Source organism: Mesitornis unicolor, unplaced genomic scaffold, assembly GCF_000695765.1.
Source record: "Mesitornis unicolor isolate BGI_N332 unplaced genomic scaffold, ASM69576v1 scaffold39475, whole genome shotgun sequence".
NCBI classification, from domain to species: Eukaryota; Metazoa; Chordata; class Aves; order Mesitornithiformes; family Mesitornithidae; genus Mesitornis; species Mesitornis unicolor.
In genome coordinates this window covers 13,919-27,691 of record NW_010184167.1, presented here as the reverse complement: position 1 = coordinate 27,691, position 13,773 = coordinate 13,919, and the positions used below count along the sequence as shown (strand labels likewise).

At 44.6% G+C, this 13,773-nt stretch overlaps 1 long non-coding RNA gene across 1 annotated transcript; it reads right to left on the bottom strand.

The window, feature by feature from the left end:
* Positions 1–1,705: 1,705 nt before the first annotated feature.
* LOC104540544 lies at positions 1,706–11,620 on the bottom strand. The gene is made up of 6 exons (XR_728132.1): positions 11,501–11,620; positions 9,881–9,970; positions 5,932–6,012; positions 4,821–4,928; positions 4,077–4,205; positions 1,706–1,795 (listed from the first exon to the last, which is right to left on the bottom strand). It is a non-coding gene; the product is annotated as an uncharacterized LOC104540544 (long non-coding RNA).
* Between the last annotated feature and the right edge of the window lie 2,153 nt (positions 11,621–13,773).

Here is a 13,773-nt window from a genome sequence, read left to right as displayed (position 1 = left end):
CCAAACCAATACACTCTATGAAATCTGTTTTATCTTACGCAGACTGTTCTTGGTGCTCAAAGTTCTCAATTTAACAGGGGATTATCAGTAAGACTTTTGAGGAATAAGTGCAAAATGTTCAGATCTAATATGTTCTATTACTTAGATAAAAACCTGCTTTTAAAAGCATCAAAAACCTGTCAATTCCAGCACCATTGATCAATGGCACCACCAAAGCTGACAGCTTGTTTTGCTCTCACTCATGGTTTTATTTCTCTTCGAAAATCCCACCCTCTGCTGCTTCCAGGGTCCAGGTAGATCGACCACAGCATGAAACACAGCCAGCACCACTCTGGTGACAGCCATCTGGTTTTGATGACTTATAAAAATTATTTGCTTATTTTATCCCCCGCAAAACACTCTGATGTTTCTGCTTTCCCTCAAATAACAATATTTTGCAATTGCCTTGTAAATTTGTTCCACATCAACAGGTGAGGATGTTACTGGGTGGTCCTGCATTGTCTCCCCAAGAGGGGTGCAAACAGAAGAGCATAAAGTGCAGAGATTAACTACAGGCCTCCCTTAATAATGAAATATTTGGAATGGTTAAAGACAACCATTCTCTAATAATCATAGAATTGGTTTGGGTTGGAAGGGACCTTAAAGATCATCTAGTCCCACCCCCCTGCCATGGGCAAGGACACCTCCCACCAGATCAGGCTGCTCAAAGCCCCATCCCACCTGGCCTTGAACACTTCCAGGTATGGGGCATCCACAGCTTCTCTGGGCAACCTATGCCAGTGCCTCACCACTCTCACAGTGAAAAATTTCTACCTAATATCCAATCTAAATCTACCCTCTTCCAGTTTAAAACTTAACTATGGTAGCAGGAGTTCAGATCCTTGAAACCTGATGTAGATGCCCAACATCTTTTAGGAGGGCCAGTGAGATGGCTGCAAAACCAACCTGGCTACCGGCTCTTGGTCGCTTCTGTAGATGATAATTCTTCCAACAAACCTGCAATAAAAATATGAGAAGCCTATATTACAAACACATTATAAAGAGCTACTACAAACATACTTTTTAAAAGTCACTGACAGAAGATCGAAGCAAACACTTAAGTGTATTTGAGAGTTCCACGCTTCAGAAGGGTGGCTGTGCTCAGGAGAGGGAGAAGCCACGCACCCCCCACAGCCAGGGGTGTCCCCCAGCTGCCACCTATCAGCAGAGCAGCAGTACCTGACCATGCCTACACACCTCAGCACATACCCATTATGAAGCAACGCACTCCAGCAAGCCTCCTTCCAGGGATTTAACCGCAAAGACCGCCTACTCCTGGAAGTCATTCAGCCCAATGCATTTGGGCTTGGAAGGTAGAGTGGCCTAAAAACAGGCACAGGGACCACTACTGCAGCTAAGCTGACAAAAAAATAGCTCATTACACCATGACAAGTGTTGCACCAGGTAGGTTTTGCTGCAAAGAAATTGAGCCCTGAAGAAGTGCAGTGTTGACTTTGCCATCCTTGTATGGAAGAAGCCTGGCAGCTCACCGCTGCCTTGAGAAACATTTCGGTCTCCGATGAAAAATGAACGCACTTTGCTTTGCTGAACTGTAAAACTTATTGGATCCCCAAACCCACGGTGCTCTGGTGTCTGCAGGGAGATGACACCAGGCAGCTGCAGGGCAGGGTGGGCAGGAGAAGCAGACTCACTTGTAGAGGTCAGGCTGTGGCTGTTCACACTCAATCGTGGCGGTGAGAGCGTCGATAGCTTCGTTCGTACAGAGCACAGTGGTATCCCGCACTGCATAGTGGGTCTGGGCAGAAAAGCACAGTAGCGTTACCATGAGCCCTCAGCAACACCGCCTGTGCCCAAGTTTTATACCCTATTACTTAAAAATACCACCATACAAAGGTTTGTCAGTGCCAGGAGCTCACCCGAGCCCTTGCTCCCACAAAGCAGCTGAAGCATCTCTCAACAAAAGCCTTAAGAGAAACCGTAGCAGGAAGGAGCTGCTGTTTTATCAGTTCAGTAAGGTGTACACCGAAAGCATAGCATCTTTGTTTTTTCCCCCAAGGACTTGCCGCCACCCCAGCTGGGGTTAAGGGGAGGCTGCAGGTGCCCCTGGGGCGAAGGGCTCCCAAGGACCACCTGACCACCTGCTTCTGAAGGTAATCAGACATCAGCTCCAGTACTCGGGGACCAGGCAGAGTACTGGCAGACTCCAAGCTATTTTTAGCAGCTGCTACTGCAAAGGTTCATCTCTCACAATTAACTGGAAAGCCCACAAAGGATCTGCTTGCTGCCTTCCAGGCTCTATTTATAGGAACTACTCGGAGCTCCAAGCCACGGCAGGCTGCACAGCAGGCTGCCCCAATCCATCCTCAAACAAATTCATTAAAAACCTTCCTCCACTCCTTACGTTTACATTCCCCTCCTTGCACATCTCAGAAGAAACCGTTAGGTTACACACGCCGTAGTCATGACATTATAAATACCCACCTCTATGCCGGTTTGGTAACCTGCCTGGCTTTTTGTAGTAAAGTAGATGCACAAAGACACATCTCTGGTACAAATCACAGCTTTTGTGAAATGTAACTCAAAACCATTCCTGCAGTACTCAGTACCAAACCCCACCCTTGTGTGGGGTTTTGCATCCACTGCTCCTGTCACCATGGACACTGTGCAGTTACTGAGCAGTACTTCAAAGTTGCCCCCTAATCAAGTCCATGATCTCTACATTCTTGGTCATTAGTGCATTTAGAAAACACATGTTCTTTTAGATAACATATGACTGAATATGCGCACTTCAAAGACAAAGCTCTGACAAAATCTCTTTTTTACATTTCTGCTCCAGTTCCACTTAACCAGGTGTCTCTCCCACACCTTGACCTGACATGCCCCAAGTATTAGAAAAATCCCCACCAGGCTGGCACCAGGCATTGGTGCAGATGAGGTTCTGTGTGTACCTGAGTGTGCTTCTCTCACCCTTCTTCTGCAGCAAACCTTGGTTCCTAATGTTAGACCTATTTCCCCAAACTCCACTTGCTTTTTTATTCCTCCCTTCTCCTTCAAACTCATCTTCATCTCATCAAGAAAAAGGAGACAACTCCCAGTCACCTACAGGAATCCACAAAGTGGGGAAAAAAAACCACGGTTCTTGATACAGAAATTCAGCACTGCGCTTCCTGGCTCAAAATTTAGTAAGAGCCAAGACTGCAATAATTATGTGAACTCATGCATATAATACACCTGACACAAAGAAGCAATTGTCTTTTTAATATGGTTATCTATTTTTAGCCCCAAGCCACTTCAAAGCTCTACTCCTCCTTACTAGCAGAACCAGTACAGTGCACCAGTACTGTCTTCTGATCTATAAAAGTTTTTTGCTGTTGTTTCTTTCTCTAGTTTGGAGGCAGAGTGAGGAATAAAGAAAGAAAAATAAACTAAAGAGGATTCACTCTGAGCAAGGCTAATATCAAATTTCACTTCTTGCTTCAGGGAAAGGGAGAGGAAAAAAAAACAAAACCAAAAACAAACCAAAAAACCTCCACCAAAACAAAAAACACCAAAAGAGATGTTTTTTTCACACTGGTAAAAAATTCCCCAAACAAATCTAGACATACAGCCTCAAAAAGTCCCAGATCTCACTGGAAAAGCTTGGTTAAATAACAGTTGCATTGGCAGGTAGCAGAAAGGGATCTGAAGCAGGTGTAGACACTGCTTTACCAACACACCCAACCTGGCAATGCACGGCTGGAGCAAGGAAGCACTAACATGCTTCCTATCATGGGCAATAAGGCAGCAGAGCTGTATCAATAAAGATCGATTCAATCTGGGGCAGCACCAGCATAAATGGCTGTTGGAGACAAAATGGAAAACAAAATCCCCAGAGCACTTTGGTGCTGACACACTGGGAGCAGACAGAGGGGAAGGCTGTAAATACAGCTGACGGTCATGGGGATGGGCTCCATGGGAGCATCCTCCAGTTAATCACACACACCCCCTCGTGCAAGCACCAGCTTCAGTGTCAGCTCCAGGCACCCAAGTACCACAGAGTGCCAGCTCCCGAACACCGCCCCATCCACCCCTGTCACCTTGAAATTGGACTCGCCATCGAGACTTGCTGTAGTGACGTAACAGGTCCCGTCAGTGCTGCTCGAGGCCAAAAATATCAAGTCACAAGGGAAGGTCTCATCTGCTTTCACTTCCACTATGTCTCCAACCTAGAGGAAAGGAAACGTTTATGTGAAGTGCCCTCTAATTTTTTATTAAGACAGTCACAGATTTAGCTTCTCTCAAAGCCTAAGAGAAATCACCTTGGCTAAAAGGGAAATCAGGGCTCAAGAGGTGCACGGGTCTCCGAGCATCAGTCCACAGCCTAACGGGTTGATCCAGCCCATCACCAACTCGGAGCACCCATGTGGCACATTCAGTATTTATTTCTCTGCTAAATCTTAACGGAACAGAGACTCTGTACTTGTCTGAAGTGTAGGGTGATAAATTAACATCAAAGCTAAGTGTACTTTCCTGGTGTCCTTGGGAGAGTTGGAAATAGAAGAGGACTGCCTGTCCTGGAGAAGTGCAAAACGCTGACAGATCTGTCACTTGTCAGCCCTGGTACAGCTCTTGGGAGACAGCTTTTCAAAAGCAATCAAACAAAGACAGCTTCACTCCTTAAACGGAAAAAGCTCTCTGAGAATCTCATCTGAAAGTGAGCACACCAGGGCAGCTCTACCCACAGTACACCCCTCCTGCACTGCCTCGTTTCCTCACCACATACCCTTCTGTTCCCACCAGCTTCAGCGACAACCACATGCAAGTTCTCTGTCAACAGTTACCTTGATTTTTTCACTTTCTTTCTGCACTTGCTTTGCATTTTCGACAATGAAGACATTACTTTTGTTCACTTCGTTGTCAGCTCTGTGCCTCAGCCAGTCCTCATATCCCTAGGCACACAAATACAGGCAACACAAACTCTTAACAAAGCAAGTAAACTAACCAAAGAGGATGAGTGGAGATGGAGAGAAAGGGAAAGATTAAAAAATTGAATAAATTAAGCAGTCCGCAGACCTCCTTCATGCCTGACAAAATATCAACCAGAGTTGCTCAGACTGAATCAATTTATTTTAAAAGCTTCATATGCATATTTGACAGATTCAGAACAGATTAAAATACCACACAAAAATAATCTATATGCAGCACATGCAACGAGCAGCTAAATTACTGTAACATGTTTCTATTATTCTCAGTGTTGGCAAGAACAGGCTGATAATATGAACAATACACTTAGCACCCTGCAACTCTTTCCTGTGGTAACGGAGGACAAGAGTCTTCCTCTTCAGTCCTCACTGAAAGAATAAAACACTCAGATTTGAAACAGACTGATTTTACTCTAGCTCTCCCTTTCTGGCCCCTGCAGAAGAAAATTATTTTATTGTTCAGTCCTTTTGTAGAGGAAATTTTAAATAGCACATGCGCATATGATGGGAGAAAAAAGGGCTTTTAACACCGGCAAGGAGATGAGGACTACGTATTTCAAGACCAGCTGAATGGCTGAACAGAACCTGTCCTTTCTATTTACCAACATGGGAGCAAAGTCCTGGCTATATTTGGAGCACGTCTCTGCAAAGACTCAGAGAGCATTTCTAAAAAGAGAAGAAAAATTCAAGCCAAGCCAGAAAGTGGTAACCTTTACTGACCCTCACAGCTTGCTTACAACAGCACATATAGAGATGTCCTACATTGACAAAACAAGAGAGACCAATAACCACACTCAACATGAAGCGTCTCTGGAAAAGCAGCAGTATACATGTCTGACCTTCCGAGGAGGCTTCACCAAACCTACCAGCCCATTTTGGTGACTTCTGAGTCTTTTCAAATACATTTTCATAATTTTCTATATCATATGTCCCAGAGAGCATAGTCTTCTCCCCACATTGACACTTATACCTGTTTGATAGCTGTGACAGTGATGACAAAGAAGAGTGGGAGGCCACTGGTCACTGGGCTGGTCGGGGTGTCCACTATCACCTGCAAAGAGGAAAAAAAAATAAGTACTGCTGACAACTGGTTTTCAGGCAGCAGAAGAAACCAATATTCTATAACAGAACAAGAAGGGTGCTCAGCCCACTGAGGGTCACCACCCAGCAAAGGAGAGAGGGAAGGAAGGGGCACACAAGAAAGACCAGCACAGGCATCCTGAGGAGACTATAATGCCTCCTCCTGAAGACCACAAGATATCCTCAGGTGGGGAAAAACCCTTTCAGAAGTTGCTTAAAACCTAAATTTAATGCAATCACTTCAAGTGTTGATGCCAACAGGATGTGCCAGAGAGGACTGAGTCAGTGAAGATGGCTAGGGCAGATGCAGCAGCAATGCACGATGTGAAAAACACCCTCAATTCTTGCTGAGCCACAGGATGGCTGTTTCTGCTCTTTGGCAGTGAAGATGGGGCACATCTGAACCCTAAAACCCGACTGGATATGAGAGGGAGGACAGTACTAGTCATCTTGAACCACTGAGGCAAGACTAAAAATAACACACATTAGCCCAAATTAGATAGGAAATATATTGCAGACTAGAGCATTAATATTTAAGCAAAACAAGCTCTGAAATTTGGAGTTAAGAGCACAATTTAAGCACATAGACCGCACAAGGGCCTCGGGGTGGATAGCTGGATTCCTCCCAACTTCAGCACAGCACTCGAGCTAGTGCTGCAGCTAAGACCAAGCCTCTTGATCATTAATTAAGCCTTCAGGCTGTGGGAAACTGCTGTTTCTTCTGACTGCGTCATGACTTGTCCCGAAGGCAGAACAGGCTCATAATTGGGAGGGAATAATGTAAGAGGAGGAAAAGCTGCACCCTTGCCCCACCCTCCAAACCAGGGCATGCAAAATTGGCCATTTTTCCTGCCCTCCCCAGAGGGAATGGGAGCACAAGGCAGATGGTGAAGCTCAGTAGAAAGGCTTTGTGTCCCCACAAAGGGACTTTGTCTCCCTCCGCTTGTTTGTGCTTCCCTGGGACACTCACAAACAGCAGCATCTGTGTATTTATTATTTTAGGCTGCCATAAAATGCTGTGTTAAGGACAGGAATGCTCTTATTGGCCAGGAGGAAGCTACATGGAAATTTTTAACTCCATGAAATACCCTACACTGCAATTTTACCCTGCACAATTGGACCCAAAGAGAGAAGAGACAGAAGATATGGAAGTGGAAGTGATGCACCACAAGAATCAGTCAGGTAAGTAGTGTATGAGTTAAGTAGAGTGAGGGTAAACCAATATAAAAACAACAAATATTTCCAGGAACACAAAGCCCTGGCTCACTCAAATGGGTATAAAATGTTTACAAACGGGAAGTCTGGTAGAAACCAACTAACTGGGTGGCACTAACTGGGGTGGCATCACTGAAGTTTAAGCCAGTCAGTCAAACATTATCTTGCAAAAATTTAACAGGTCTTGGAAATACAAAAGGAACTTTGGCTTTTAGCTGAAAAGGGCAAGGAAGAAGACCTCCTGCTGCCCATAGGAGAGTTCTCTGCACTGGGCAAGATGCAGCTGTGTTTGTTTAAACAAACAAGAGAGTTTCTGTCCACACAAATGCTGTGTTATAGATGTATGAACACAAATATTAGATGAAGTCCCCAGAATAACTCGTGTATTTGGAGATGGCACTCTCTGCACATCCCGTTGCTGGATACTGCTCATCCTCTTTGCAGTTGGTGGAAAACCGAGGGACACACGAGCAACGTGCCAGAACATCAAAGGCAGACTACTTTGAAGCTATTTTTGAGCTGGTTTAGGACTTCAACAGCTTAATTTGGAGCCACTTAAAAGTGATAAAATCCTCCTGCTACTTAGTAGTTTCTTCCTAACTCATTGTTTAGGAGACTGAAGATCACAGTCCAGAAGTCATCTCCATCAATCAAAAGGGACATTTTTCATTCCTGGCACCTCCTACATTAGCTCACTGTCTGGTCTGTCATTAGCTTTACAGCTTGGTCTGTCTACAAATACACCTGGACTATGCTTACTCCAGGCCAGCTGTTCTCACCAGGAGTTTACTCACACTTTCCTTTGAGTGTTGCAGCAGATGAACCAAAGAAACAGCTGTTTGTATCCCTGCTAGAGCACTAATAGGTGCTTTACGTTTCATGCATGTACTTTCTCCTCCTCCCTCTAAAAAAGGGGCTGAATTTGAAGTCTGAGTAATAGACATTTTGATAAAGAGTTTCAGCAGCAGGTAGAGCAGATGCACCAGACAATTCCCCATGCGCCGTGATACTCCTCTCCTAAAGCAGCACTTAGGGCAATTCTATTAATTTAAAGTAGTGTAAATATAAGCACCAACATTCAAGCTATAGATGCCATATATAACCCTGGATATTTTAAACAGAGTTGCCCCGAGTGCTTTTTTAAGGCAAGTGATGTCTCCAAAACAATGAGCGCCCAGGGGCGGTCAGTTACTCTATAGGGCAGCAAGTGTATTAGTGCTGTCAGGCTGATTTTCTTCAGTTGGGTTTGTTTTTTCTCTAATAGATCATGAGGGTTGCTTCCTTATTTTAGAGGTAATCACAGATCACAAAATAAAACCAAGGAGGAACAACAAGGCTCTTCTCTTACCTGCAAACCCGTGTGCCTGAAATGAGTAAGCAGCTAAACTGCAACCAGTTTTGTAAGTATAATTAAGAATATCCTGTGCTCTTCATGGCCAGAGGGTCAATAGATAAAAATGTAATACTGCGTCACTAAATGGCCAACTACACAAAAAGGACATCCCAACTCCAGGGCATTGCTTCAATTCAAGGCAAATTACAAATTCGCTCTGACACAATGGAGCGATGCCTGTGAAATCAAGTGGTGGAGAAGAGCCAGCTGATGTCAGGATAAATTGGCTTTTCATGTAACACTGCCAGGAGGAGCCATCCTCAGCCATTAGCTTGGGATCCCCCATTTCTGCAGCAGCCACTAAAATTAGTATAAGCCATAACTCTTTACTCCAAGGACAAAACATTTTAGGCACTTGTCTTTTGAACATGCAGCCTAGAAGAGAGCCATACCCAAAACTGAACCACCAAAACTCTGGAGAAGCCATCTAACAGCAGGCTGTTTGCAGTAGCCACATGGTGCCTTTTCACTTGCTGGGGCAGAGTTTTTGATTACTATTTTCAGTCATCATTTCTATAGCCTACAGCAGGCTGTCTGCTGAGTCCCAGGCCTGAGGATTTAAAAGGCGAGCAAATGCACTGCAGTGATTCTCCCAAACTCCCTTCTCCCTGGCGCATTTGGACAGCCCACTTTTCTTCTTGGCTGACAGAACAAAAAATGAGTATTCACGTTTGCTTAGGATTTGTTCCTTAACCAAAGTAATAAAGCAGAGCAGAAAAAGTTCGTCCGCGTATACAATTTGCTATTTTGTCTGTGTAGAGCAGCTTCATGAAGCTTCATGATCCCAAAGCTCATGCTATGCATTTCATGAATTTTACTGAGTATAGTCTCTCTCCCCTGCTAGCCTTGAAAGTCACTACAAGTGAGATATAGAAATACCACATAACTTTGTAAAATCGCAGTTATGCAGCAGAAATAATAAAGATGACAAAAAATAGACCGTAATTCAGTAGCATCAAATGTATTTTCACTTGTTGACTGATCTTAACAGTTTAAGAGTTAATTCTTTCAGGTATCATCTCAGATAAATCCAAATATTTTAACTAATATTTTATCTTGGATGATGTGCAGGACTTAAAACACAGCTTCCAATTAACAAAAAAAAAACAAACCCAAAAACACTCACAAAGCCCCACACTTATAAGAGTCTGTTTTGAGCCTCAATTCTTGTCCAAGCTGTGCTTACCATCAGTATGTAATTAAAACTCACCATTCGCATCAAAGCTCCTACCTGCACGAGGAAGATGATGAGGAAGTAGAAGTTGGCAATTCTTCTAAACTGCTCAAAAAGGTTCTTCGGCAGGAAGTTCCAGAGGGTGTACTGCGGGGAGAGAGGGAGCTCACAAACAGACCAGGGTACAGGGCTGACTGGGGCTACCTGTGAAATGGGAAGTATCTGCACAAAACAGGACAGTTGTTTTCCCTTTAACCTGGGGAGAAGCAGGACAGTGTGACATGATTTCATGAAGAGGTAATGCATAGTGCAGAGACGTTTTTTCCCTCCAAATTTCAAAAGCCACCTTAGGGTTGCTCTTCTGTTTAAAAAAACACATGTTACCCACACAGATCTATTATTAGGTTGTGCTTCTCTATCATTTTAAGAAGGCTGCTGAATAATTTGCTTTGGAAAACACATGGAATTTAAGAACAACATGGCAAATAATGGGTCTAATATCTGCTCTCACAGTCTGCCTGGTATAAGCATAGAATAATAAGCAGCCAAATCTCAAGACCAAATGTCCACTTAATCATAAAAAGAGACTGGTCAGGTAAGAAGGCTCCATGCCTAGCAAATATAAATTGAAAAAAAAAAGAGCAAGGATATCACATTCAAAAATAAATCAGGGAAGAATTAAAATAAGTGCTAAAACAAACAATTTTGTCAGAGAGGGAACTAAAACAGGGGAAGGTGTCCTTTCTGAACGACCCTCTTGCATGTCAGGGAAATGTCAGTGGGAATGCTACACGAGTTAAACATGATTAGATTTAAATCTTTCCCCCCAGTATAAACTCAGACAGCTCAGACTTAAAACAAGTAAGAGCTAAGTTGTACAAAAAAAAGAAAGGAGAGGAAAAAAAACCAACCCTGTTTGAGCTCGAGTAAAACTGAAGCCTAACTGTATGCTGAGCATCATGGATCCTAAGCAATGTAGCATATATCCAACTGTGTTGACAATATGGGATGCCACTTGTTTGATATTTTGCTCCAACTGGGTCTATATCTTTTGAAATAGTTTCATGAATGTCATGGAAAAAAGCTAAGCAGAAGGCAGATGCGTGTCATCATCATTTTTCACCATAAACAAAAGCCGCACTAATACCGTATGAATGTTTCCCCTTTCATCCAAAGGGATAAACAGAGCTTGGTTATTTTTGTCCTCTCTCATGAGAGCAAAAACCCATGGAACAACAAGAAAAAGGGACTCCTTTTTCTGTCCATTTATAAAGTAATCCCCACTCTCTTTTGCAAATCTGAATTGCTGTCGTCTCGTGCTGTATTACAGTTAACCTGTTGTTTCCTCACAAAGGCAATGTCAGAAAACATTAAAAAAATTCCTTACCTAAACACCCCACAAAACCAATTTGCTTTGCATCCAGCCTAGAAGAAAGGAATGTGCACGCATCTCCACTGGGATTGACAAGAAGACAAAAAAAAGACTAATAGAGAGACTGGAGCTGTGGTGTAAGGCACATACCACAAGGCTGCTCCACTTGCAAAGGGACCTTTACATCCACCCTTGAGGAATTTAGCGTTTCTCAATTTCAAAACAACCCTCAAATAAAATCAGGGTGAATACACAAACAGGGAATACATCCCCACAATGCATGCGCAGGAGTGGAGCAAGCTCACCTTAGAGGAGACAATCCTGTTGTCACAGAACTTCTGTGCCACATAAGCATCCGTTTCCAAAACCGGACGGTGCCCAACCACCACGGTGCGCGTACCGACCCGCTTCTCTTCCCCCGCACACTGTTGAGGCAACCAGGAAAGGGAAAAATTAGGTTCTAGCTCAAAAAAAGTTGAATATTTGTATTAACAGCTTCCAGCTTCTGAATGCACCGTGCTGTTCATTGGAAATAAGGCAGCTGGAACCTCAAAAATTCACTTCTCTGCCCCAGCAAAAGCACAGAAAATGAAGAGGCACACGTAAGGTAATTAGTAAAACCAAGGCAATGCAGATCCCTGCAACCTGGGGTCCCAACCATTGCTCAGCCACTCATGACTCAGGAGCATAGCTCATCCTACAACCCAACAGGACAGGCCACTGCTCATATCCACCATGCTCCTGCCCTATGCAGGATGGCTGCTGCCTGTACTTGTACCCTATGCCCATCTGCCAGACAATTTTTCCTTCTTGAAGAAGAATATTTCTTTTATCAAGCACTTAAAGTAATTAGGAATATCATTTATCTTCTACATATCTCTTCCTAGCCCCAACGTGGAGAGTCCTTCAACTTTGGGTTTCCACAGCAGCTCCAGGCTTTACCCCACAACCCCATGGAGGACGATGGAAACTGCACCCTCCTTTATACTCAAAATGTCTCACCACTGCACTGGTGCACACAGACTTTGGACTTAGTTTAAAAATAAAATAACAAAGCAGAGTGTTACACATCACAAACTCCTCAAAAAGACACACAGGATGCTGGGGATCCCAGCTTGTCTTGCTGGGGGTCTATTTTAAAGCAGAATGAGATACGGCAAGTCAATGACAACCTGGTATCACAGGGGATCAACAACAGCTCCCTCTGCCCTGCAGCAGCCAGGGAGAGGATGTGGGGAATTGCAGCAGAACAAACTCAGAGGGGAAGCAGAACAGCTCATCAGCTTCCAGCTCCAGGCTGCTCAGCACATGCAAGGTCCTCAATGGATCAGAAAAGTCTATTTTCTAAAGAAATAAAACTGTGCAATAGTTTAAAAATCAACTTCTTATTCTGTCCAGGTCCCACTTCGTATATAACAATGTGCCCCTGCCACAGATGCTCACAGCCAGAGGAGAAGACCTGGCTGGCACCAGCAAGTGTTTTGCAAGGTTGAACTACTAACTGTGAAGTGAATATAAAACACCCACTGAGAAGAGATGGGGGGAAAGGGGGAGGAAGCGTCTTCTTAGGCCAGGTTTTCTTACAGCTAAGGTTTTGGATTTTAAAACATGAGCAGGGAAGACATTTGTCACTGTTCATGGTTTAAGGGCATTAGCAGGCAGCAAGGCTGCTAAAACACCAGCGGGTACTGTTCATACTCCACTTAGTCTTATTAATCCTCAACCCTAGAGCTCGTTTGCTTTGAAACCCCACCAGGGCAGGTGTCAAAAATGCCAAATCGCTATCCCGTGTCAGCTGCCCAGCATGGGCTCAGCCCACCATGGACAGATGCTCCTGGCGCAGCCTGGGTCCAGCTCCGCATCCTGGTGTCCAAAGGGCCCGGGCACAGGCAGCCTGCCAAGCTGCAACCAAAACTCAGCTAGAGAAAAGGTGCTCTGAAAACAAGCATGCAAAGACAGCAAGGTCCAAGACTACTGCTGCTTGGAGAAAGTGTGTGTGCGCGGGGAAGTCTAAGCCAGCCCTATTAATGTACCTGGAGCAGCAGCAGTTGAATGGATCCTGCTGCACCAGGAGCAGGGTCTGCCCAAAGGAAGCTGCAGCTCTTCCTTCCCCCTGCTCGCCACCCACATCCGCAGCATCTTTAATTAAAGAAGCTGTTTTATACCATGCTTAAACCCAGTTTGGTGTGCTGACCACTCTCACTACAGCTGTCCTCAAACCTCCAAAGGCAGCCGCTTAGAGCGGAAGAACAAAGTTTCCAGCACCATGTGATAACAGCAACCCCCTCCACAGTGCATCAGAGCCCTCTGCAGCAGCGGCAGAGGGGGAAGTCCTCTACTCCATGGTCTAACCAAAGTCCCACTACTCCTGGCGCCTCATTTCCCATTTCCCAGTGTCACACCGGCATGCAGCCACGCAAGCAGCCGGAAGGCTTCATGCCACATCTCTCCACTTTTTTCACCTCCCAGAAAGCAAGTACACACCACAATGATGCCCACAGCAAGAGATGTTGGCTCAGCTCAGCAATGAAAAGATCTTATTTCAACAAGCCCAACTCAAACAGCTCGCCGGGTTGCT